At 52.2% G+C, this 22,340-nt stretch overlaps 1 pseudogene; it reads right to left on the bottom strand.

Annotated features, from left to right (window-relative positions):
* Positions 1 to 3,080: 3,080 nt before the first annotated feature.
* LOC135271101 (amyloid-beta A4 precursor protein-binding family A member 2-like) lies at positions 3,081 to 22,099 on the bottom strand (annotated as a pseudogene).
* Positions 22,100 to 22,340: the final 241 nt, after the last annotated feature.

The following is a 22,340-nucleotide window of genomic DNA, read 5'->3' as shown; positions in this document are numbered from 1 at the left end:
CAGCGAGGGGAGGGAGCAGGACTTCGCATATCCGCCACCACTCTGGGCGTCAGGAGAGGTGGCAAAAAGGCCAGTCTCCTCCTGGAAGGTGGCCACTGGGGCAGAGGGGCCAGCCTCCCAGGCAATCGGGACGTGAGCACACCCCATGGCACAGCCAGAGACGCCAGAAACACCGGAGGCAGTGCTGACCCAAGGGAGGGTGGGACCAGGGAATGTGTCGGCCAGGATAGCTGAGGTTGCCCAGATGGGCAGTATAAATTTGGGGAAAACTAAATAATTCCATTTCATTCAACGGGTAGCTTGTGTGGCCGGGGCTGTGTGGTGTGTGCGTGAGATACAGTGTGTAGTGTGGTGGGTAAGAAGTGTGGGGTGTGTGTGTGTGTGTGTGTGTGGTGGCAGGGCATCCTTGAGGGTGAGTGTGTGCAATATACTGTGTATAGCGTGTGGTTGTGGTGTATGTGATGCATGTCTGGTATGTGTGGAGTGTGATGTACTGTGGAAGGGTTGAGTGTGTATGTTTCGTGTGTATGGTGTAGTGTGTATGGTGTAGTGTGTGGTATGTATGGGGTGTGTGTGGTGTGTATGGGGTGTGTGTGGTGTGTCTTAGGTGTGTAAGGTGTATGTATGTATATTACGTGGTGTGTGTGGTATCTGTGTAGTGTGAATAAGTCGTCTGTGGAAGGTGATGTGCTGTATGGATGATGTAACATGTATGTGGAGTGTGCTGTCCTGTGTGTGTGGAATTTATGAAGTGTGTAAGGTGCGTGGCATGTATAGGGTGTGTAGGTGTTTACAAAATCTGTATGTTGTGTACGTATGGTATTACATGGTATGTGTGGTGTGTATGCTGTCTGTGGTGTGTATGAGGTATATCTGTGGTGTGTAGTACGTGTGGAGAGGACATGGTGTACATGAAGTATGTGTGTGGGGTCTGTGTGGTGTACATGGGTTAAGTATGTGCTGTGTGTGAGGTGGGCATGGTGTATATGTGCTTTGTGGTGTGTGAGGTGCATATGATATGCGTGTTGTGTGTGGTGTGTATGGGGTATGTGTGTGAGGAAGGTATGATATGTGTATGGTGTGTGGTGTGTCTGAGGTGGGCATGGTATATATGTGGTGTGTGGTGTGTAAGGTGGGTATGATATGTGTGTGGTGTACCTGCGGTGTGTGGGGTGTGTGTGAGATGGATATGATATGTGTGTGCTTTGTTTGTAGTGTATAAAGGTTAGTGTGTGGGGTATGTGAAGTGGGCATGGTATATATGTGGTGTGTGTTGTATATGGGTTAAGGATGTCTGGTGTGTGAGGTGGGCATGATATGTGTATAATGTGTGTAAGGTGGGCATGGTAGTATGTGTGGTGTGTGTGGTGTATATGCATTAAGTGTGTGGTCTGTGTGAGATGGACATGGTATATAAGTGGTGTGTGAGGTGGGTATGTGTGCTGTATGTGGTGTGTACGGGTATGTGTGTTAGGTAGGGATGATGTATGTATGATGTGTGTGACGTGGGCATGGTATATATCTAGGGTATGGTGTATGAGGTGGATATGACATGTGTGTTGTGCGTGGTGTGTATGGCGTATGTGTGTCGTGTGTGTGAGGTGGGTATATGTGTGGTGTGTACGGTGTGTGTGTGGGGCGTATGGGTTAAGTGGTTGGTGTCTGTGAGGTGGGCACGGTATACACGTGGTGTCTGTGACGTGGTTGTTATACACGTGTGGTGTGTGTGAGGTGGGTATGATATGTGTATGGTGTGTGTGAGGTGGACATGGTATGTGGGTGGAATATGTGTGGTGTATATGGGTTGAATGTGTGGGGTGTGTGAGGTGGGCATGGTGCATATGTGCTGTGTGGTGTGTGAGGTGGGTATGAGAAGTGTATGGTATACATGTGAGGTGGGTATGATACGTGTGTAGTGTGTGTGATGTACATGGGTTAAGTGTGTGGTGTGTCTGAGGAGGATACGAATATATGTGGTGTGTGGTGTGTGAGGTGGGTATGATATGTCTGTGCCGTGTGTGTGTGGTATATATGGGTTAAGGGTGTGGGGTATGTGAGGTGGGCATGGTATATATGTGGTGTGAGAGGTGATATATGTTGTGTGGTGTGTATGGGGTATGTGTGTTAGACGGGTATGATATAATGTATGGTGTGTGTGAGGTGGGCATGGTATGTGTGGTGTGTGTGTGGTGTACATGGGTTAAGGGTATGGGGTGTGCGAGGTGGGCATAGTATATATGTGGTGTGAGAGGTGAGTAAATGTGTTGTGTGGTGTCTATGGGGTACGTGTGTTAGATGGGTATGATATATGTATGCTGTGTGTGAGGTTGGTATGGTGTGTGTGGTGTGTGTGTGGTGTATATGGGTTAAGTGTGTAGGGTGTGTATGGTGGGCATGGTGTATATGTGGTGTGTGGTGTATGACGTGGGTATGACTTTTTTGTGTGTGGTGTGTATGGGGTATGTGTGTGAGGTGGGTATGGTTAAGTGTATGGTGTGTGAGTGAGGTGGGGATATGTGTGTGCTGTGCGTGTAGTGTGTATGGGTTAAGTGTCTGGGGTGTGTGAGGTGGGCATGGTATATATGTAGTGTGCGGTGTGTGAGGTGGGTATGATATGTGTGTAGTGTGTGGTATGTATGGGCTATGTGTGTGGTGTGTGCGAGGTGGGCACGGTATGTGTGTGGTGTGTGTGCTGTATATGGGTTAAGTGTGTGGTGTGTATGCGGTGGGCATAGTGTATATGTGCTCTGTGAGGTGGGTACGTGTGTTGTGTAAGGTGTGTATGGACTGTGTGAGGTGAGTATGTATGTATGTGGGGTGTGTGTGGTGTACATGAGTTAGGTGTGTGGTGTGTAGGGGGTATGTGTGTGGTATATGTGAGGTGGGTATGTATGTTGTGTGTGGTGGGTATGGCGTATGTGTGTGTGGTGTAAGTGAGGTCGGCATACCATGTGTGTAGTGTGTGAGAGGTGGGTATGATGTGTGTGGTGTGCATAGGTATGGGTGTGCTGTGTGTGAGGCAGGCATGATATGTGTGTGGTGCATGTACACATGCATACCTGTGCACTGCAGATGACAGGCAGGTCGGCAGCCCGGGACACGCAGCAGTGACCAGCTCAGCCAAGGTAGGGCTCGGGGTGGGAGTGGCCAGGCCCCTGGCAGCTCAAGATCTTGGATGCACTAAGAGCCTAGGAGGAGACAACAAGCTGTGTCACCATCTCCACCCAAGTTCATCACTCACGTGAACCTCTAAGATGCACTGAAACGGTTCCACTTCTGATTAGAACCAGAAACACTCCAGATGGGCTCAGCACAGCCAAAGGGCAGGGAACTGTCCTCAATGTTCTCCTTCACCATCTGCAGCCAGATCTACCACCAGCAGCCTTGTCAGGCAGTGCATACCTTGTGAAAGGGGCCCGGCCCAGGGGCAGGTCCCGCCCCCCACCTCCCGTGCCCCCAACCTGGTGCCTGGAGCCCAGGGGCAACGGGGTGTGGGGTCTTTTAACTGAGAAGTTTTTCTCTCTGGGCGTTATTATAAAGGAAAAGGGAAGGGGGCAAAGATCCAGATTCAGGTTCTCCGGTGACAGCGAACCCAGAGGCGACCCCAACCGAGTTGCCACCCAGCACTGGGAATCGATGCCAGTGCCAAGTGAGGATGGAGGAATGCACCAGCCACCAGCGGCCCACTCAGCCGGGCGGTGGGACTCGAGTGCCCTCCAACCCCCAGACACAGCCTCTAGCCGGCACCAGGTGGCCATTCGCTGCCAGGCTCCCCCACCCAACCCAGGGATGCAGGAGCCACCGCCTAGTACCCGCTGCACACTCCCTCCACCGCTGGTGGGAGCAGGACGTGGCCCAGAGGAGAGGAGTCGGGCCGCTGGGCTGCTTCCGTAGATCCCAGCAACAACTGCCCCGCAGCTCCGCCGAGTACACAAGGCAGTGCTCCAGAGCACTGGGGCCGCAACCTCCGGCCGCCCCCAACGCGTCCGGGTGCCTCCAGCGCCGCAGGAGACCCCAGGCTGCCACCGCCTGCGAGTCAGACAGCCTGAGCCCCCCAGCTTACCTGGCCAGGGTGCGGAGCTGCTGCAGCGCGCTGCAGTCCCGAGGAGCCGCCGCCCGCTCCAAAAGCAGTCCACGTAACTGGACAAATAGAAGTCCCTTTACACAAGTCCAATAATCAATCACATCTTCTTTATATACTCACAGTGAGGCTTTTTTTTTTTTTTGGAAGGCAGCTTTTCAAATGTGTTTATTAGAATGCACGCTGACTCTGCTATAATTTAAAGAAAACACAGCTATGCTAACATCCGTTGCCCTCATTAGCATTTGTTTTTTAAGGTTTTGTCAAACTTTCAAAAAATCCTTTTCCAAATAGTTATTCACGGCTAATTGCCCATCAGAACAAGGTCCCCAGGCTTTTAGAGACACTTCCATTGTGAAATGCACGGGGGCCCCCACCCCAGCCACCAGGCCACCCACCACTGGCCACGGCAGTGTGTGAGCAGCAGCGCCCCCACGTCTTTGCCACTGCCCTGCTGGTCTGAGTACACTCCTGAAGATCGACAGACTCTCCCACAGACACTGCCCCACCATGAGTAGATCCAGGGCAGCAGGGTAGAAATGGACTCTCTTCTAGGGTGGGAGTAGGGGAGTCTTCTGTGAAACATCAGTGGCCAATCAGCCCTCAGAAAGACTTCACTCCTGAGTCTGAGGGGTGAGCATAAGAGTGGCCGGAGCATTCACACAACATGCTTCATAACTGGACCAGTGAAGTGCTCAGCCACCATTAGAACTGCAAGGCACCCACCCCTCCCACCCCCTCGCTTCAGCATCTGCGAGGCCTCTACCAGGAGGTTCCTTGCTCTCAGGCCCCTCTGCTCCCTTCTCTGGGACAGCCAGGGTCCTACCTGCTCGTGGGGACACTTCGGCCTCTCCTCTGGGGTCCTGGTGTTGGGCTTGAAGCCTCTCTGGGGATCTCCGTGGTGCTTGGCCTTGGAAGGGAGGTTCACAGTGACTTGGCCCTCGCCTCGTGCCTGCTGGGGCCTTGCTGGCAAGGCAGGCCTCTGCAGAGTCCCCAGGCCCTGACTCAGGCCCATGCTCAGGGCTGGCCTCATTGGCGCTGGTGATGCTCACCATGCTCAGGCTCATCTTGATCTCGGCCACGATCTGGTCGATGTCACCCTCCTGGTCCTCCAGGTCCCCATCCCCACACCTTAGGCAATAGGGGGAGGTGCCAGTGTTCCCATTGGCCTCTGCCGGGTAGTAGTTCTGGTAGCCCTCTTTGCTGGGACAGTGGGGCCCATCTTCTTCTGGTCACGGGCCTCTAGGACGGAGGGCTCAAACTCCCGGATGGGCAGGTAGTGATCCAGGTAGTCCTGGCTGCCTTCAGCCCTGTGGCCCTGGGGGTGTGGGCCTGCCGAGTCCGTCCATTACTCCACTGATGGCCTCCTGGCACTCGTCGCCATCCACTGCATGCACGCTGTGTGGGCCAGGTACTCCTCTCCATTGCAGTCCATGCCCTCCAGGTAGCCGTCACCCTTGGGACAGTAGCGGACGTAGTAGGTGATGCCCTCTCCTCCTCCTCAGAAAGGTCCTCGTCATAGTGTCCTCCCTCCCTGGAGGTGTTGTTCACATAGTTGGAGCTGGAGTCCCCATCGGGGCTGTGGTTGTGGCACTCCTGTTCTTCGGGCATGGGGCTCTCTGGCCACAGGGCGGCCAGCTCCAGGCCCTCAGGTACATGGCCTCCAATGGCCGCTCCACGTCCTCGCTCTTGGGCTCCTGGCACTGCAGGACAGGGCCTGGTCTTGCCCTGTGGTCCAACATGCCGCTCCCCACATTCTCACACTTCTGGTGGGCCATGGTGGGCACTAACACAGTCGTCATCTCCCGGAGGCAATCACTGTAGAAAGGAACACTGGGAAGAATACACAGAACCACACAAAGCCTGGCCATGCACCAGGCCACTCTACCACCACGGCATCTCCCACCACGTTCTCCCACAGCAAGATGAAAAATGACAGCTAAAGGTTTTCATTGCAGCAATCTTTTTTTTTTTTTTTTTGAGACAGAGTCTCACTCTGTCACCCAGGCTGGAGTGCAGTGGCGTGATCTCGGCTCACTGCAACCTCCACCTCCCGGGTTCAAGCAATTCCCCTGCCTCAGCCTCCGAAGTAGCTGGGACTACAAGCTCGCATCATTACGCCTGGCTAATTTTTGCATTTTTTAAAGAGACGGGGTTTCACCATATTGGTCTGGCTGGTCTTGAACTCCTGACCTCGGAATCCACCTGCCTCAGCTTCTCAAAGTGGTGGGATTACAGAAGTGAGCCCCTGCACCCAGCTGGTAATCTTTTAAAAAACTGGAAACAACCAAAGTACCCATAAATAAGGGGATGGTTAAATAAATGAAAGAGTTCGTGTGCTCCAAGAGTCGATGGCGTTTTTAAAGAGGCAGGGCAACAGGCACTACAGTCAGGGATCTTAAAGTCCTGTTTTGGAGGGAAAATGGCAAGTGAGCTACACAGTCAGTGCACGTGTGTAGATCCCAGTTCCAGCTCCGTTAAGATGGCTAGAGAACACACACACACTCCCCAGCCCATACACGGACGTGAAGGCACACAGAAAGGGGGAGCTCCCCAAAGGCTTGTCAGTCGTGTCCTCAGGGGAGGGGAGGGGAGGGGAGAAAGGTGGGAGCAGAGGGGCCATGCACATTTTACTTTATTGAAGATGTATGTACCGGTTGAGTTTTTTACCAAAACGCATTGATTATTCACCAGCATTATAATGAAACCCACTTGCGCATCTTTGAGGGTCTCTCTTCTAGCTGGGGAGATGTCAGACGTGAGACAAAATGTCCCGTGGGGAGGGAAGGAAGTAGAACTTCCCGCACCAGCCGCTGCTCTGGGCCTCAGGAGTGGTGGCAAACAGGCCAGTCTCCGCCAAGAAAACAGCCACTGGGGCCTCCCATGTGATTAGGACATGAGCACGCCACAGGGCACAGCCAGAGATACCCGAAACACAGGAGGTGGCGCTTACCCAGGAAGGGCGGGACCAGGGGACGTGCAAGCCAGGACAGCCGGTGGCGTGTAGACGAGCAGTATTAACTTGGGGAAAACTAAACCATTCAGTTTCACTCAAGCAGTCTGGATGCAAAATGAGTAGTTTGCATGCAAATGTGGGTGGTGCAAGACTGTGGTGTGTGTGTGACATACAGTGTGCGTGGTGTGGTAGGTCGGGAGTGTGTGGGGTGCGTACATGTGCATGCTGGTGAGGCATTCTGGAGAGTGTGGTGTGTGGAGTGTTCTGTGTACGGTCTGTGGTATGTGGTGTGTGATGTGAATGTGATATGTGTGTGTGGTGTGTGTGAAGTGTGATATAGTGTGGAAGGGTTGTGTGTGTATGTTTTCTATGCATGGTGTAGTTTTGTGGTGTGTGGTACATATGAGGTGTGTGTAACGTGTGTGGCTGTATGACGGGTGTGTGGTCTGTATGGGGTGTGTGGTGCCTATAAGATGTGTATGGTATATGTATGTATGACATTGTATGGTGCGTGTGGTATCTTTATAGTGTGAATAAGTTGTCTGTGTGGAATGTGCGGTGATGTAATATGTATGTGGAGTGTGGTGTGGTGTGTACGTGGTATTTATGAAGTGTGTGTGGCGTATATGAAATGCGTGGCCGGGCGCAGTGGCTCACGCCTGTAATCCCATCACTTTGGGAGGCCGTGGCGGGTGGATCACGAGATCAAGAGATTGAGACCATCCTGGTCAACATGGTGAAACCCCGTTTCTACTAAAAATACAAAAAATTAGCTGGGCATGGTAGCGCATGCCTGTAATCCCAGCTACTCAGGAGGTTGAGGCAGGAGAATTGCCCGAACCCAGGAGGCGGAGGTGGCGGTGAGCCGATATCGCGCCATTGCACTCCCGCCTGGGTAACAAGAGCGTAACGCCGTTTCAAAAAAATAAAAAGAAATGCGTATGGTGTGTGCATGTGGGGTATTATGTGGTGAGTGTGGTATGTGCGGTGTGTGTATATAAGCTGGGTGTGGTGGGTATCGGGTATATGCGTGGCGTCTGGTAACTGTGAACAGTGCGTGGTGTGTATGAAGTATGTGTGTGGTGTTTGCAAGGTGGACGTGGTATGTGTGTGCTGTATATGGCGTGTGTGGGGGTTTTATGTGTGGTGTGTGACAGTGTATGAAGTACGTGTGTACCATGTGTGTGGTGTATATGGGTTGAATGTGTGGAGTGTGGGAGGTGAGCATGGTGTATCTGTAGTGTCTGGTGTGTATGGGGTATGTGTGTAAGGTTGGTATGATATGTATGTGGTGTGTGTGTAGTGTATATAAGTTAAGGGTGTGGTGTGTGTGAGGTGCGTATGATGTACATGTGGTATGTGGTATGTGTGAGGTGGTTATGGTATTTCTATGGTGTATATGGGGTGTTTGTGAGGTAGGTGTGTGAGGTGGGTATGATATGTGTGTGGTGTGTGTGTAGTGTATAAGAGTTAAGTGTGTTGTGTGTGTGAGGTGGGTATGATGTGTGTGGTGTATATGGGTTAAGTGTGTGTCGTGTCTGAGGTGGGTATGATGTGTGTGTGGCGTGTGAGGTGGGTATGATATGTGTGTGGTGTGTGTGGTGTATATGGGTATGTGTGGTGTCTGTGAGGTGGATATGATACGTGTGGTGTACATGGGTATGTGTGGTGCGTGAGGTGGGTATGATATGTGTGTGGTGTGTGTGTAGTGTATATGGGTGTGTGTGAGGTGGGTGTGTATAATGCATATAGGTTAAGTGTGTGGTGTGTGTGAGGTGGGCATGGTATATATGTGGTGTGTGGTGTGTGAAAGGTGGGTATATTATGTGTGTGGTGTGTGTGAGGGGGATATGATATGTGCGTAGTGTGTGTGTGGTGTATATGGGTGAAATGTGTGGGATGTGTGAGGTGGGCATGGTGTATACGTGGTGTGTAGCGTGTGAGGTGGGTATGTCTGTTGTGTGTGGTGTGTATGGGGTATGTGTGTGGTGTGTGTAAGTTGGGTATGATACGTGCCTGGGGTGTGAGATGGGTATGATATGTGTGTATTGTGTGTGAGGTGGGTATAGTATGTCTGTGGTGTATGTGGGCAAAATTTGTGGGGTGTGGAGGTGGGCATGTTGTGTATGCAGTGTGTGGTGTGTGAGGTGGGTGTGATATGTGTTGTGTGGTGTATATGAGTTAAGTGTGTGGGGTGTGTGACGTTGGTATGATAAGTGTGGTGTGTGTGGGGTATGTGTGTGAGGTGGGTATAGTATGTGTGTGGTGTGTGTGTGCTGTATATGGGTTAAGTGTGTGGGGTATGTGATGTGGGCGTGGTTATACGTGGTGTTTAGTGTGTGAGGTGTGTATGTGTGTTGTGTGTGGTGTGCATGGGGTATGTGTGTGGTGTGTGTGAGGTGGGTATGACGTGCGTGGTGTGTATAAGATATGCGTGTGGTGTGTGTGAGGTGGGCATAGTATGTGTGTGGTGTATGCTGTATATGGGTTAAGTGTGTGGGGTGTGTGAGGTGGGCATGGTATATATGTAGTAGTATGAGGTGTGTGAGGTGGGTATATGTCTGTCGTGTGTGGTGTGTATGTGGTGTGTGTGGTGTGTGTGAGGTGGGCATGGTATATATGTAGTAGTATGTGGTGTGTGTGAGGTGGGTAAGATGTGTGTTGTGTGTCGTGTGTACGTGGTGTGTGTGAGGTGGGCATGATATATATGTAGTAGTACGTGGTGTGTGTGAGGCGGGTATGATGTGTGTTGTGTGTGGTGTGTATGTGGTGTGTGTGGTGTGTGTGAGGTGGGCATGGTATACACGTAGTAGAATGTGGTGTGTGAGGTGGGCATGGTATTATGTAGCAGTATGTGGTGTTTGTGAGGTGGGTATGATGTGTGGTGTGTATCTGCTGTGTGTGGTGTGTGTGAATTGGGCATGGTATATATGTAGTAGTATGTGATGTGTGAGGTGGGTATGATATGTGTGTTGTGTGGGGTGTGTATGGGGTGAGCGTGGTGTGTGAAGTTGGCATGGCATATATGTAACAGTATGTGGCGTGTGAGGTGGGAATGATATGTGTGTTTTGTGTGGTGTGTACGGGGTGTGTGTGTGTGTGAGGTGGGCATGGTATGTGTGTGGTGCGTGCACATGTGTGCAGTGTGTGTGTGGTGGCAGGGCATCCTTGAGGGTGAGTGTGAGCAATATACTGTGTATGGTATATGGTTGTGGTGTATGTGATGCATGTCTGGTATGTGTGGAGTGTGATGTAGTGTGGAAGGGTTGAGTGTGTATGTTTCGTGTGCATGGTGTAGTGAGTACGGTGTACTGTGTGGTATACATGGGCTGTGTGTGGTGTGTATGGGGTGTGTGTGGTGTGTATTAGGTGTGTATGGCATATTTATGTATGATATGTGGTGTGTGTGGTATCTGTGTAGTGTGAATAAGTTGTCTGTGTAGACGGTGATGTGCTGTATGGATGATGTAACATATATGTGGAGTGCGGTGTGCTGTGTGTGTGAAATTTATGAAGTGTGTAAGGCGTGCGGCGTGTATAGGATGTGGTGTTTACAAAATCTGTATGGTGTGTACGTATGGTATCACGTGGCGTGTATGGTGTGCATGAGGTATATCTGTGGTGTGTAGTATGTGTGGAGAGGGCATGGCTCCAAAGCCTCCCGGCTCAAACCCTGCAGTGGCCCCAGCCCCAGGACACAGGACACAGTCCGAGCTCTTCACTCTGTTCGCAAGGCCACGGAGGCCTGCGAGTCCTGCTCTCCTCCACCCCGTCTCTTCTCCCCAGCCCTCTTTCCATGTTTAGAGACCGGGGGAAGAGGCCACCCACTCCATGCCTCATTTTACCCTGTGCAAGCTGCTCTCTCTGCCTGGAACCACCCCCACCCCCAGGCCATGACCCCCTTTCTCCAGGACAGCCTCTACTCCTGCAGCCTACGCACACAATCGCTTCTTCCTGGGACTTTGCCGGGCCCTCTGCTCTGACCTCGTGGGCTGTCCTCCTTGGGCTCCAGCATCAAACCGCAGATCGTGGAATCCTCCAGGGCAGGAGCTGTGCCTGTCATTAGTCTATCCTCTGCCCCTGCTGAGCCTGGCACATGGCAGAGGAGAGACGGGTGCTGTGGAGAAAACTGCTCCACAGGCCAAGCGCACAACCTGTGGGGCTCCAGAAGACCCTGACTTCAGACCAATAAAGCCTCAGGTGGAGGACTTCGCTCCTAATCCGATGATAAGGTCTGAAAATCTGAGCCAGCGTGGGCTTGCCTTTGCTCCTACAACTGTGTTTACTAGCAGACTGTGAGCCCCACACTCTTTCAGAAAGCAGGACACTTGTTTAAAGGGAGTCTTAGTTCATTCAGGGTACTCCCACAAAGTACCATAAACTGGGTAGCTTATAAACGACAGAAACTGACTTTTCTCAGTTCAGGAGGCTGGGAAGTCCAAGACCAGAGAGGCAGCAGATTCCATGCCTGGTGAGTACCCACGTGACGGCTCAGAGATGGCACCTTCTCACTCCGTCCTCACATGGTGGAAGGCGGGAGGATCTCTCTGCAGCCTCTTTTAAAAGGGTATTGATCCCATCATGAGGGCTCCACCATCAGGACCTGATCACCCACTGCTATAGTTGGAATGTGCCCCCCGAAGTTCGTGTGTTGAAAACTTAATCCCCAATCAACAATGTGGAGAAGTGAGACCTTTAAGAGGTGATTAGGTCCTACAAGCTCCACCCTCGTGAATGTATTAATGCCATTATCTCGAGAGTGGGTTAGTCATTGAGGAGCAGGTTCCTAATAAAACAATGAGTTCGGCCCCCTTCCTTTTCTCACTGGCTGTATGATGCCTTCCACCATGGCAGGATGCAGCAAGAAGGCCCTCAGCAGATTCAACCCTCAATCTTGGCCTTCCCAGCCTCTAGAACCATGAGCCAAATAACGCTCTGTTCATTATAAATTACCCAATCTGGGCTGGGCACGGTGGCTCACGCCTGTAATCCTAGCACTTTGGGAGACTGAGGCAGGCAGATCACGAGGTCAAGAGATTAAGACTATCCTGGCCAACATGGTGAAACGCTGTCTCTACTAAAAAAAAATATGTATATATACAAACATTAGCCAGGCGTGGTGGTGAGCACTTGCAGTGCCAGCTACTCGGGAGGCTGCGGTGGAAGAATCACTTGAACTATGAGGTAGAGGTTGCAGTGACCAAGATTGCGCCACTGCACTCCAGACTGGTGTCAGAGCGAGACTCCGTCTCAAAAAAAAAAAAAAATTACCCAATCTGTGGTATTCTGTTACAGCAGCAGAATATAGATTAAGACACCTCCCTAAGGCCCCACCTCCTTGGGGCTAAGAATTCCAAAGGCCCCATCATCTTGGGGATGAGAATTCCAACATACGGATTTGGCAGAACACAAGCATCACATCACAGCTAAGAACCCCTCATTTTCATTCCCTCTGCGGCCACAATGGGATCTGGCTTTAAACAATCTACTACCACAACAGGTGGCACTGGCCACTAAGGCCACACAGGTCACTTCTGTTGGCGAGATGGGACCAACCCTCTGGGGGGCTGTCCACCATCTTCACCATCAGGAACCCTGGCTGTCCTGCCACAGGCCCTGCAGGAGGCTAAGCCACCCTGGACGTTGCTTTTACTGCCCTGGTGGATAAAGAGCGCGGCATAGCCCACGGGTATCTCTGAGCCTGCAGCACCAGGCCTGCCTGCATGTCGCATCCTGCACGGGCTCAGAGGGGAGGGTCTCTAAGCACCTGAGGCTGTGCTCCAGGGAGGGCTGCCTTCTGGGTATTAAACCCTACCCACTTCAAGGGATGGGCACCTCATGGCACCTACATCCAGGATTCCTAGGTGTGGAGTCTGCACTTGCACTAGGGTACGGAAGCCAGCACCTCATGCTGTGGGCTGCAGAGGCGCCTCAGGCGTCCCCTGCAGCTCTCCAGGGTTCGGAAATCCCGCTCCTTGGTGAATGTCAACCTCTCTTCTGCCAGCGTGAGTGTCTGCTCTACCCTGTCACTCCTCCTACCCCCGATCTCACTGGCTGGTTCCCTTCCCCTCCCAAGGACATCCTACCAGAAGCAGAGACAGTGATTCTGACACCAGGTCAGTCTAGGTAACTGTGGCCCCTGTGGCCATATTCCCTGGGATGGACAGCACAGAAAGGAGGGCTGGTCTCAGCTGCAGCCACGCCCAGACCCAGCTGGGAGGGCCACGTGCTGTGGAAGCTGTGCTGGATGCCCCTCTGCCAGGCTGAGGCTCACCCACAGGGACCTTTCTCCACTTGAACGTCTGTGCATTGTAATATGACTTCCCAAACTATTACTCTGCAATTATTTCCAAAGACTGAAATGACATCTCCAAATACATACAATTAAGACTAAAATTGTAATTTTAAATTACTGCTAATTTAAATAAACCTAAAACATTCCTCTCTCTAAGCCAAACGCACGCAATAACATCCCAATTAACCCTTGGGTACTGCCAAACTCCTGCAAACGACCACTTTGGACCCTGAGAGGGAGAAACAACTCCTGAACTCTGTGGAGCCTGGCAACAGACTCTGGAAATGGCCATGATCTTCCACCTGTGCAAAGCCAGCTGCCTCCCCGGCCGGGCCCTGCAAGCGGCGCTGCGTTGCTGAAAGGGCGGTGGATGACTTGGGCCCGTGGTGGCACCAGCACCAGGTCCCAGTAAACAAAGCACAAGGATGCAAGGTCATCCCTTGTCAGCCCCACTTTGCTAGGGGATGGGGCACAGGAGGCAGTGGCACGAGATTCCCTCTGAGTCTCGGCAGCTTTAGCTGGCTCTGGAACCTCTTCATAGCCTCCTGTCCCCAGGCCCCCACTAAGGTGCACGAGCTACAGGGGACCAATTCGAGTAGTCTCTCGCCAGAGGCCACTGGCAGCAGGAGGAGATGTTCATGGAAGCTGTCCTGCTGCCCTGAGGGCCAGGAGAGCTGACAAGCACGCCTACATCCCACATCAACAAATGCTCCCAGCTCCCCACCCCAGCACGGTTTCTGCCTTACAGGGCACCAGGAGAGGAGCAGGGACTTTCTGTGGAGGGCTGTGCCCCATGGAGGGGGCTGGGGAAGTGGCTTCATCTTGAGTCCCAAACAGGGCTTCCAGCTGACCCACAGGAGGGCTGCACTGAGTCCCCGATGTCTGGGGGAGGGGGGCCAACACCTGGGTCTCCTGAGAATTCCAGAGGCAAGAGGCCATGACCAGACCCACCTCACAAGGGAAGAGGAGGAGCTACCCAAGGAGGAGCTGCCTGCTGCTCACACAGTGTGGGACCACCCGGGGGGCCACCTTGAAGGAACACAGCCCTCCCACCAGTGTGGGGCCAGTCCAGGGCCGCCTTGAAAACAGCCCAGGAGCACTCCCTCGGGACACAGGGGAGGTCGGGGAGCACTTGAGAGCATCAGCCCAGCGAGGCCTCCCCCAGGTTGCAGGGATGAGCTGCAAGTTGCCAGCAAGGGCATCTCTGAGAAACCCACCCGAGGGTCCCCAGAGACAGGAGGTCCAAATGAAACATCTGCTGGACCCTGGAAGTGCCACCCAGCCCATTCGTGGAGAGACTGCCCTCTCCCCAGGCACTCCATCCCTGGGGGCGCTCCCCGGCCAGCAAAAACAGAGGCACAGGAAGACAGAAGGGGACACACGGCCCTCCCACCCCGGTCAGCTCCAAGACAGGTCAGACTCCAGCCAGGTGGGAGAAGCTCCAAAGAGTCTATAATTACTCCTTTTCTTGGCTGCTGGGACTGAAAGTAACCAAAGAAACTTTGATTGTCTTAGAATGACAGAAAGTTCCAGAGCCTGTCTGGAATGTCAATTTAAGCAGAAAAAGAGCCCACCCCCAGGGCTGGCTCAGAGGGACAGTGAAGGTCAAGGTACTCATTTCTATCCTACTCCCATTGTGGAGAACTCGGCACTCACCCGGATGGACCTTATGGGATTCTAAGGGGGAAGTCAAGCCAGAAACTGGGCCTTCTTCAGGAAACAGCCCCAGCAGCAGCAGGGACCACCACGATGCACCTCTACCCAACCATTCCCACACATACAGCTGGGGGCTGGAAGGTTAGGGGGCTGCACTGTCAGGGAGGGATGGGAGACATAGGCTTTGCCCCCCTTCCACCTCACCAACTCAGTTACTTCCACATTTTTCCACCTTGTTTTTACAGAGCTGTGAACGGGCCAGTTTTACCCTCTAGGTAAATAACTGCTCAAGAGCTTTGATGATGGGCAGAAGCAACCTTTCCTTTAGTAGGTGGGCGGCAGATCTGTGCTTCCTCATACAAGAACTGTGGTCTTTAGGAATACATATTCTCCCTCCCCTTAACGGAATTAGGAAAATAATATTTTTTACACTTGCAATTAAAAGTGGAACAGATGGAGATGGTTTAGAAATCTGCTCATGAGAACTGATGCTGGCAGTGGGACCATCAACAAGACATGGAGAATGGGGGTAAACTGGCTTTTTGCAATGTGCACACAAGTTCCACTACTGCAATCTCAAAAACCAAGTACTGGGGATGTAGGACAGGTGAGGACAGAAGGTTCAGCCACAGGAAGAGGACAGAACAACTGGCAACGCAGAAGTGACCACAGAAAAGCCCTGTTTCTTCTGTGTCGACTGGGCCAACCTGCTGCTCCAGGGAAGCCTGGGCGCCAGCACTACACAGAGTGCCATGCTAAAGACAGCCCATCAGCTCCCCGTGACAGGCGGGAAGGGCTGCACCCCTGGATCTGAGCAGTCGCTCCTCTGTTTGTTGAGGACATCTGGGAGTCACCCATTGGCAGCCTCACTCACCTGTGTCTCAAATTCACTGAAACCACAAGCAAGAGGAATCCTGCAGATTAGCAGCCACCCATAGCCAGGTGGCTTGGCCTCCTCATTTATCCCTTCTGGTGGATTCATTCAGAGGGTGCCAGGCCGTCTTGTGGGTGCAAGGATGAGAGGGAACACTGACGCCACTTCCCTGGAGCTTACGCTCTAATTAGGAAGACGGATGACAACTGAGTAAACCATCAAATAACACACACGATTCCAGGTGGGAGTGAGAGTCAGGAAAATCATAAAAATATGTTCTCAGGCTACAGTGGAATTAACATCAGTAATAGGAAGGTGGGTTTCAGTGGTGAATTCCACCAAACATTTAAGGGAGAAATTATACCAATTCTTCATAACCTATTCCAGAAATTGGAAGAAAATGCAACACTTCCTAACTAATTTTATGAAGCTAGAATTATCCTAACATCAGAACCAAAGGAATTATAAGAAAACGACATATTACTACCTCTCAGGAGCAAACAACTTAAAAATCCACCACAAATTATTAGCAAATCAAATCTAATAATGTTTAAAAAGAATTATACACTATAACCAAGTGGCATTTTTTCCAAGGTTGCAATGTTGGTTCAACATTAGAAAAATCAATGGATATAATCCACCACATCAACAGACTAGAGAGAAAAAATCCTACGATCAGATCAACTGATGCAGAAAAAGCATCTGACAAGCACCCAACACCCACTTCTGATTAAAAACCACTCACTAAATTAGGCAGAGGCCATCCTCAGCTTGATAAAGAACGTCTACAAAAACACCTACGCAGGAAATGCCAATAAACAGTCAGATCCCACTTCACACCCAGTAGGCTGGCCGTAACGAAACAAAGAAACAAAAAAACAGAAACTAACAACGGTTGGCCAGGATGGGAAAACGGAGAACCCTCTTAGCTGCTGCTGGGAATATGTAAAATGGTGCAGCTGAAGGGGAAAACGTTTGGCAGTTCCTCAAAATGTTAAAACACAGAGTTACCACATGAGGAAACAATTCCACTCCTAAACACATACACACAAGAGTCAAAACAGGTACTGAAACAAACACTGTCCACACATGCTCGCAGCAGCATGACTCCTGACAGCCAACAGGTGGAAACAACCCAAACTCATCAACTGAGGGCACAGACGAAAGTGGTGTCTGGGCAGAATGGAATACTGCTCAGCCCTAAAAAGGACGGAAGTTCGGGTACGTGCCGCAACAGGGATGATCCGTGTAAACTTTACGCCAAGTCAAAGCAGCCAGAAAGAAAAGGCTAAAAATTACATGATTTCTAATTTACAGGAAACATCCAGAATAGGTAAACCCATGAAGACAGAAAGCAGACTGGGGTTACCAGAGACTGGGGAGGGGTGCTGGGGAGTGACTGCTTAATGGAGCATTTCCCTCTGGGATGATGAAAATGTGTGGGAACAAGACACAGATGGTGTGTGCCCAACGCTGCAAATGCACTACGTGTTACTGAATGACACACTTTCAAATGGTTAATGGCTAATGTTATATGAATTTTACCTAAAATTTTTCAAAGCACCTAGAGACAACATCATATCTAATGGTGAGAAACTGGCCACTTTCCTCCTGAGGCTGAGAACAAGGAAGGGAGAGGGAAAGCAACAGCACCAGGGCTGCCGGGCACTCGGGAAGGCGAGGGCGGAAGCCCCGTGTTGGGTCTGTCCTTGTGGGGCCTGTCACAGCAGGGTGACAGGGCGGGAAGCCCACTAGAGCGGGCTTAAGGGTGGCCAGGCTGACTGCTGGCTTTTAGAGGTGGGGGCACAGCCTTTCTGCATCTTCTCTTGAAATCACTCAAAACCAACACAGAGAATGAGAAATGACAACTGCACCTGCCAATCTGGCCAGACCAAGTGCTGAGGCCACATAGGGATGAGGACTCCTGGGGAAGAGGGGGAGGCAGAGAAGCCTCTTCATGTCCAGCCTCACAGTTCACCTCTAAAACCCCAAAAGGCCCAAGCGCTGAGACACCAGCACGGAAAGGGAGTGAGGCAGGAAGCAGGGGCAGGGGCAGTCAGACCCCTAGCCACTCCGAGGAAGACACCCTGACCCCTGAGCAGGGATATCCTGGTGAAAGGGCACCACAGGTTCCATATGACAGGAGGGTGGGAAACACGGTGACACCAGTGAGCAGCTGCCTGCTGAGCGGTGATGCCCCTCCCCCACCCAAACCTACCACAGACAGCGCCCACCCCCAGGGCAGGAGGCTGGAGAAATGGAACTCTCTCAGCTCTGGGGATGCTTGTTCCTGCCTCATGAGGCAGCCTGTCCTGACTGATACCCTACACGCTGCGTAAGGATTCACCTAATGATGATATAACTCTATACATTAGAGTCAGGGTTAGGGTTAGATGGAGCAGCTCTCAGGAGGGAAATCTATGAGTTAAACCATCTTGACCACACAGGGGACTAAGAAATAGCAGCATGCCCATATTCTTTACAAATGTGGAGATAAATCCAGAGGACAAAGCGACAAGAGCTTGGAGTGGTGGCCTATCGGAGTGGGCAGGGCGGGGGCTGTGGGGAGATGGTGTGGGAGACCAGGGGCCTGCTATTTTTTTCATAAACCTTATAAAACTCTTTGACGTCTTAAAATATGCCTATGGACCATACTGACAACATAAACACTATGTCAGAAAAAGTAGACCAAGCCTTTGCGGTGTGAAGGGGGCGAGGGTGGGTGGTCTGGGTAAGTATCCCAAGGCACAAGCCCATCCTAGCTGCCTGGTTTCCCCTGCATCCTGCACAGGGCGTGGTGTGGTGACAGAGGCGTGGCTGAGGTTCTGAATTCCAGTTCTACCACGTGAGCAACAACCTCAGTTTCCTCACCCCTAGGAACCATTAGGAGAGTGACCATGGCTTCCTCAGCACAATGCATGGCACGTGTGGGATACGTCCTGCTGTCCCTGCTTCTGAGGTCTCACCTAATACCTGAAGGAGCTGGAGTGCTCTGGGTTGAGAAGCAGGAGCAGGACAGGTTGGGCAGGTCAGGACGTCCCCTAAGACAGGGTGCGGAGCAGGATGGCGCCGAGCCAGCTCCTGGGAACAGGGTCTGGTTACAGATCAGAAACGTGGGGAAGCCAGTAGGAGCAGGGTCATCGGGGAGAGCAGCGTGTCGGAACAGGCAGCTGGAACACAGCTCAGAAGGCCCACTAAATGACAGAGCACGGCTGTGACACAGCTGTGGCCCCACTGTGCACTGCACCCAGGTATTACGCTGGGCGCGGGGCTCCTGCAGGACAATCGCCGGCTGTGGAAGATGCTCCCATCTCTGCGGGAGGGGGCTGAGCTGCTCCCAAGACCAGACCCCGCAGGGAGCTCAAGAATGGGCCCTGCCCCTCGAGGAGGCTTGTCAGGGGTTGCATTACGTCTGCCCCAATCCCCAGCTCCTGTGTCTGGAACCTTGTTTGGAAATAAGGTCTCTGCAGATAATCAAGTTAAAATGAGATCCTTAGTGTAGACCTTCATCCAATATGACTGGTGTCTTTACTAAAAAGGGGAAATTTGGATACACAGATAGAGACACAGGGAGATGGTCATGCCAAGCTTAGAACTGTGCTACCAGGTCAGTGTGGTGGTCTGTAATCCCAACACTGTGGGAGTTCGAGGCAGGAGGATCGCCTGAGGTCAGGAGTTCAAGACCATCCTGGCCAACACAGTGAAACCCAGTCTCTACTAAAAGTACGAAAATTAGCTGGGTGTGGTGGCGGGTAGCTGTAGTCCCAGCTACTTGGGAGGCTGAGGCAGGAGAATTTCTTGATCCCAGGAGGTGGAGGTTGCAGTGAGATGGCGCCACTGCACTCCAGCCTGTCGACAGACACAGGGACTCTGTCTTAAAAAAAAAAAAAAAAAAAAAAACTTCCCCAGGAAACTAACCCAGGCCTGGTCGCTAGCACTGCCCAGCAGATGACGGCCCTGAGGTCCCAACTGTGCAGGACACAGCCAGAGTGTCTTGCATAATCGCCTTGTGGGGACTAACTGTGGTGACCACCGCTGTCTCTGGCTGCCCGGCTGCTGCCCCTGGGGTGGGCCCTGCTCACATGGCGATGCCTGGGACTGGCCACTTGGGTCAAGGCGAGCAGCCTGGGGTACAGAATTTAAGAATTGTTATTGCCAGGTCAGGCGGAAAGAGCCTGCCCACTTCCTGCTGGCCCCTCCTCCTGGGCCCTGGGAAGAACTGACCACCAGGATGCCCGGGCCCATCTGCACCCCATGGGGAAGGGAGGCTGCCCAAGGAAGCAGCACAGCTCTGCTGGAGGACAGAGGCACTTAGTGCAGCTGGGAGAAGAGACCTGGGGAGTCCCAGGGACCGGATCTCAGAGTCAGACTGACGTGGTCACAGGAAATGCACGGTCTTCTCCTGGCAAGTGGTCCCCTACAAATGCCTGTTCTTCCTCTTTCACCTCGAAATGAATGTAAGTTTGTAAAAGCACGGAGCAAAAATATTTAGCGTAGCTGTGTTTAAGCTTTTGTGCAAGAAAGGTGAGGCCATGGTGGCTGTAACTCTTTCCTATAGCCCCCAGTTAGCACATCAGCCCAGACTCATGCACAAATGCCACATCAAGAGCGGTGGTGACCGTGATGGGCTCTACTCACTCGGAATCCCCAGGCACAAGAAGAGGTTCACCCCGTCCGTCCATGGGACAGTCTTGACCTCTTGCTGGTTTGTCCACAGGAGATTTGGCAATGCGTAAATATTCAGGGCACTGTAAAGAACAAGAGCACAAATGAATGAAGTGTGAATCAGCTGAGAAAGGAAACCGCTGATTCACCCACAGAGGGGCGGTCATAGGTGGCAATGATGGGCCACACGCTGCGGGGTGAACAGCTCCCTCCCCAGAACCTCTAGAGCAGCTGGAACTCCAAGGATCTCCAGAGCGGTCCAACGTCTGAAAAACCAAGAGTCACAGGCTGACTGTGATTCTCCCCATGTCTTCAAGTGAACCCTCGTGTTTATTCCCAGAGGTCAGTGAGTACGGACAACTAATGCTTTGGGGCCACGGGCGGCAGGGCTGCGTGCTAGGCTCGTGGGGAATGCATTTTTCAAGCCCTTTTGTAGGAAGATAAGAGAAATATGATGCCATTAATATTTCAGGTTTCATTTGCTCTGACAGGAAATGAAACACATTCATCAAGGTTCTCTTCCCAACTTGTTTTTTCAAGTTACAAAATGCTGCATGAGATACAGAGCTTGTGGAATTTGGGTTATTGATCTTAAAATAGTGCATGCCACACCTAGCAGGCTGGGGGATGTTCTACCAAACACACTAAACAAACCCCTTGCAGAGAAAGGGTCATGGTGCCCACGTGCTGTGCCCAGAGGAGCCATCAGATTAGCAAGTGACACTGTTTCTCCTTGAGATGCAGGTGATCATCAGTGCTCAGCCAGCAAGCACCCCTTACCGATCAGCGCCATCTGCCTGGACTTCGCACAGAACTGAGGTGCAGAGACAGACACCTTGGTTCATGTCCCAGCTCTGCCACTGACATGCTGAGACTGTGTAACCTGCCTGTGCCTCAGTTTCCTTACCATAAAGAATGATAAGAGCACTGATGGGGGGGTTCAGGCCCCAGCGCCAGCACCTGCGCCCAACCCCTCACCATCATCTTTCTACCACGTCAAACGAGGGAGCTGACATCCATTCCTTACGAGGTTCCTCCGGCTTTAACATCCGCAGCTGCTGCCTTCCGACTTGCTACTTCCTCTAATCTGTTGCCTGCCCGGGAGCAGGCCACCCAGCTGGAGGTCTCCTTAACCCCAACATTTATTCCCACACCATGGGGCCACTCTGATACTGAAGCACAAGAGGGAGTACTGTCCATCTGGTGGAAACCCAGCCCAAACCCCACCTGCCTGCCCCCACCGTGGTGTGGGCATGAGGGGCACACCGAGAGCCGGGGACTCTAAAGGGTCCCACGGGGGCACAGTGCTGCATGACAAGGCCACTGCCTCCAAGCCACAGTGTGCAAAGCACCTGACGTCCTGGGCCTAGACCCTGCCCATGGCTGCCTGGCCCATCACACACCACATCCCTGTGCCATCTGTGCCTCACCTCTTCTGTGCCCATGTGGGAAGCTTTTTGTTGCTGTTGTTCCTCTAGAATCTTCCTAGCAAACTCCTATTCATTCTTCAAACCCCAGGTGGTGCAGGCATCCCTGAATTCTGGGGGTAATCACACTTTTCTCAGCCCTGTCTTCTTTCAGTCCTCACCACCATGCATGACCACTTCTCCCACTTCCTCGCAGGCTCCTACCTGGCACCGAGAGGGCACACAGTTCATAGGCTGGACGTGACGCTGCTGGCCAGCAGACCCTCAAATGCAGCCTTGAAGAAGGAAGATAAATGCAAGCAACTGCCAAGGCTGGGCAAGGGCCTCTGGTGGGTGAGGAGGGAGCGTCGGGCTGGGGGTCAAAGATACCGGGCTACAGAGGAAGG

This window comes from Aotus nancymaae, unplaced genomic scaffold (genome assembly GCF_030222135.1).
Source record: "Aotus nancymaae isolate 86718 unplaced genomic scaffold, 86718_ANA_hifiasm-v0.15.2.pri h1tg000075l, whole genome shotgun sequence".
NCBI lineage: Eukaryota > Metazoa > Chordata > Mammalia > Primates > Aotidae > Aotus > Aotus nancymaae.
Note: the sequence above shows the minus strand (reverse complement) of the source record. Positions and strands in the feature narration are given on the sequence as shown.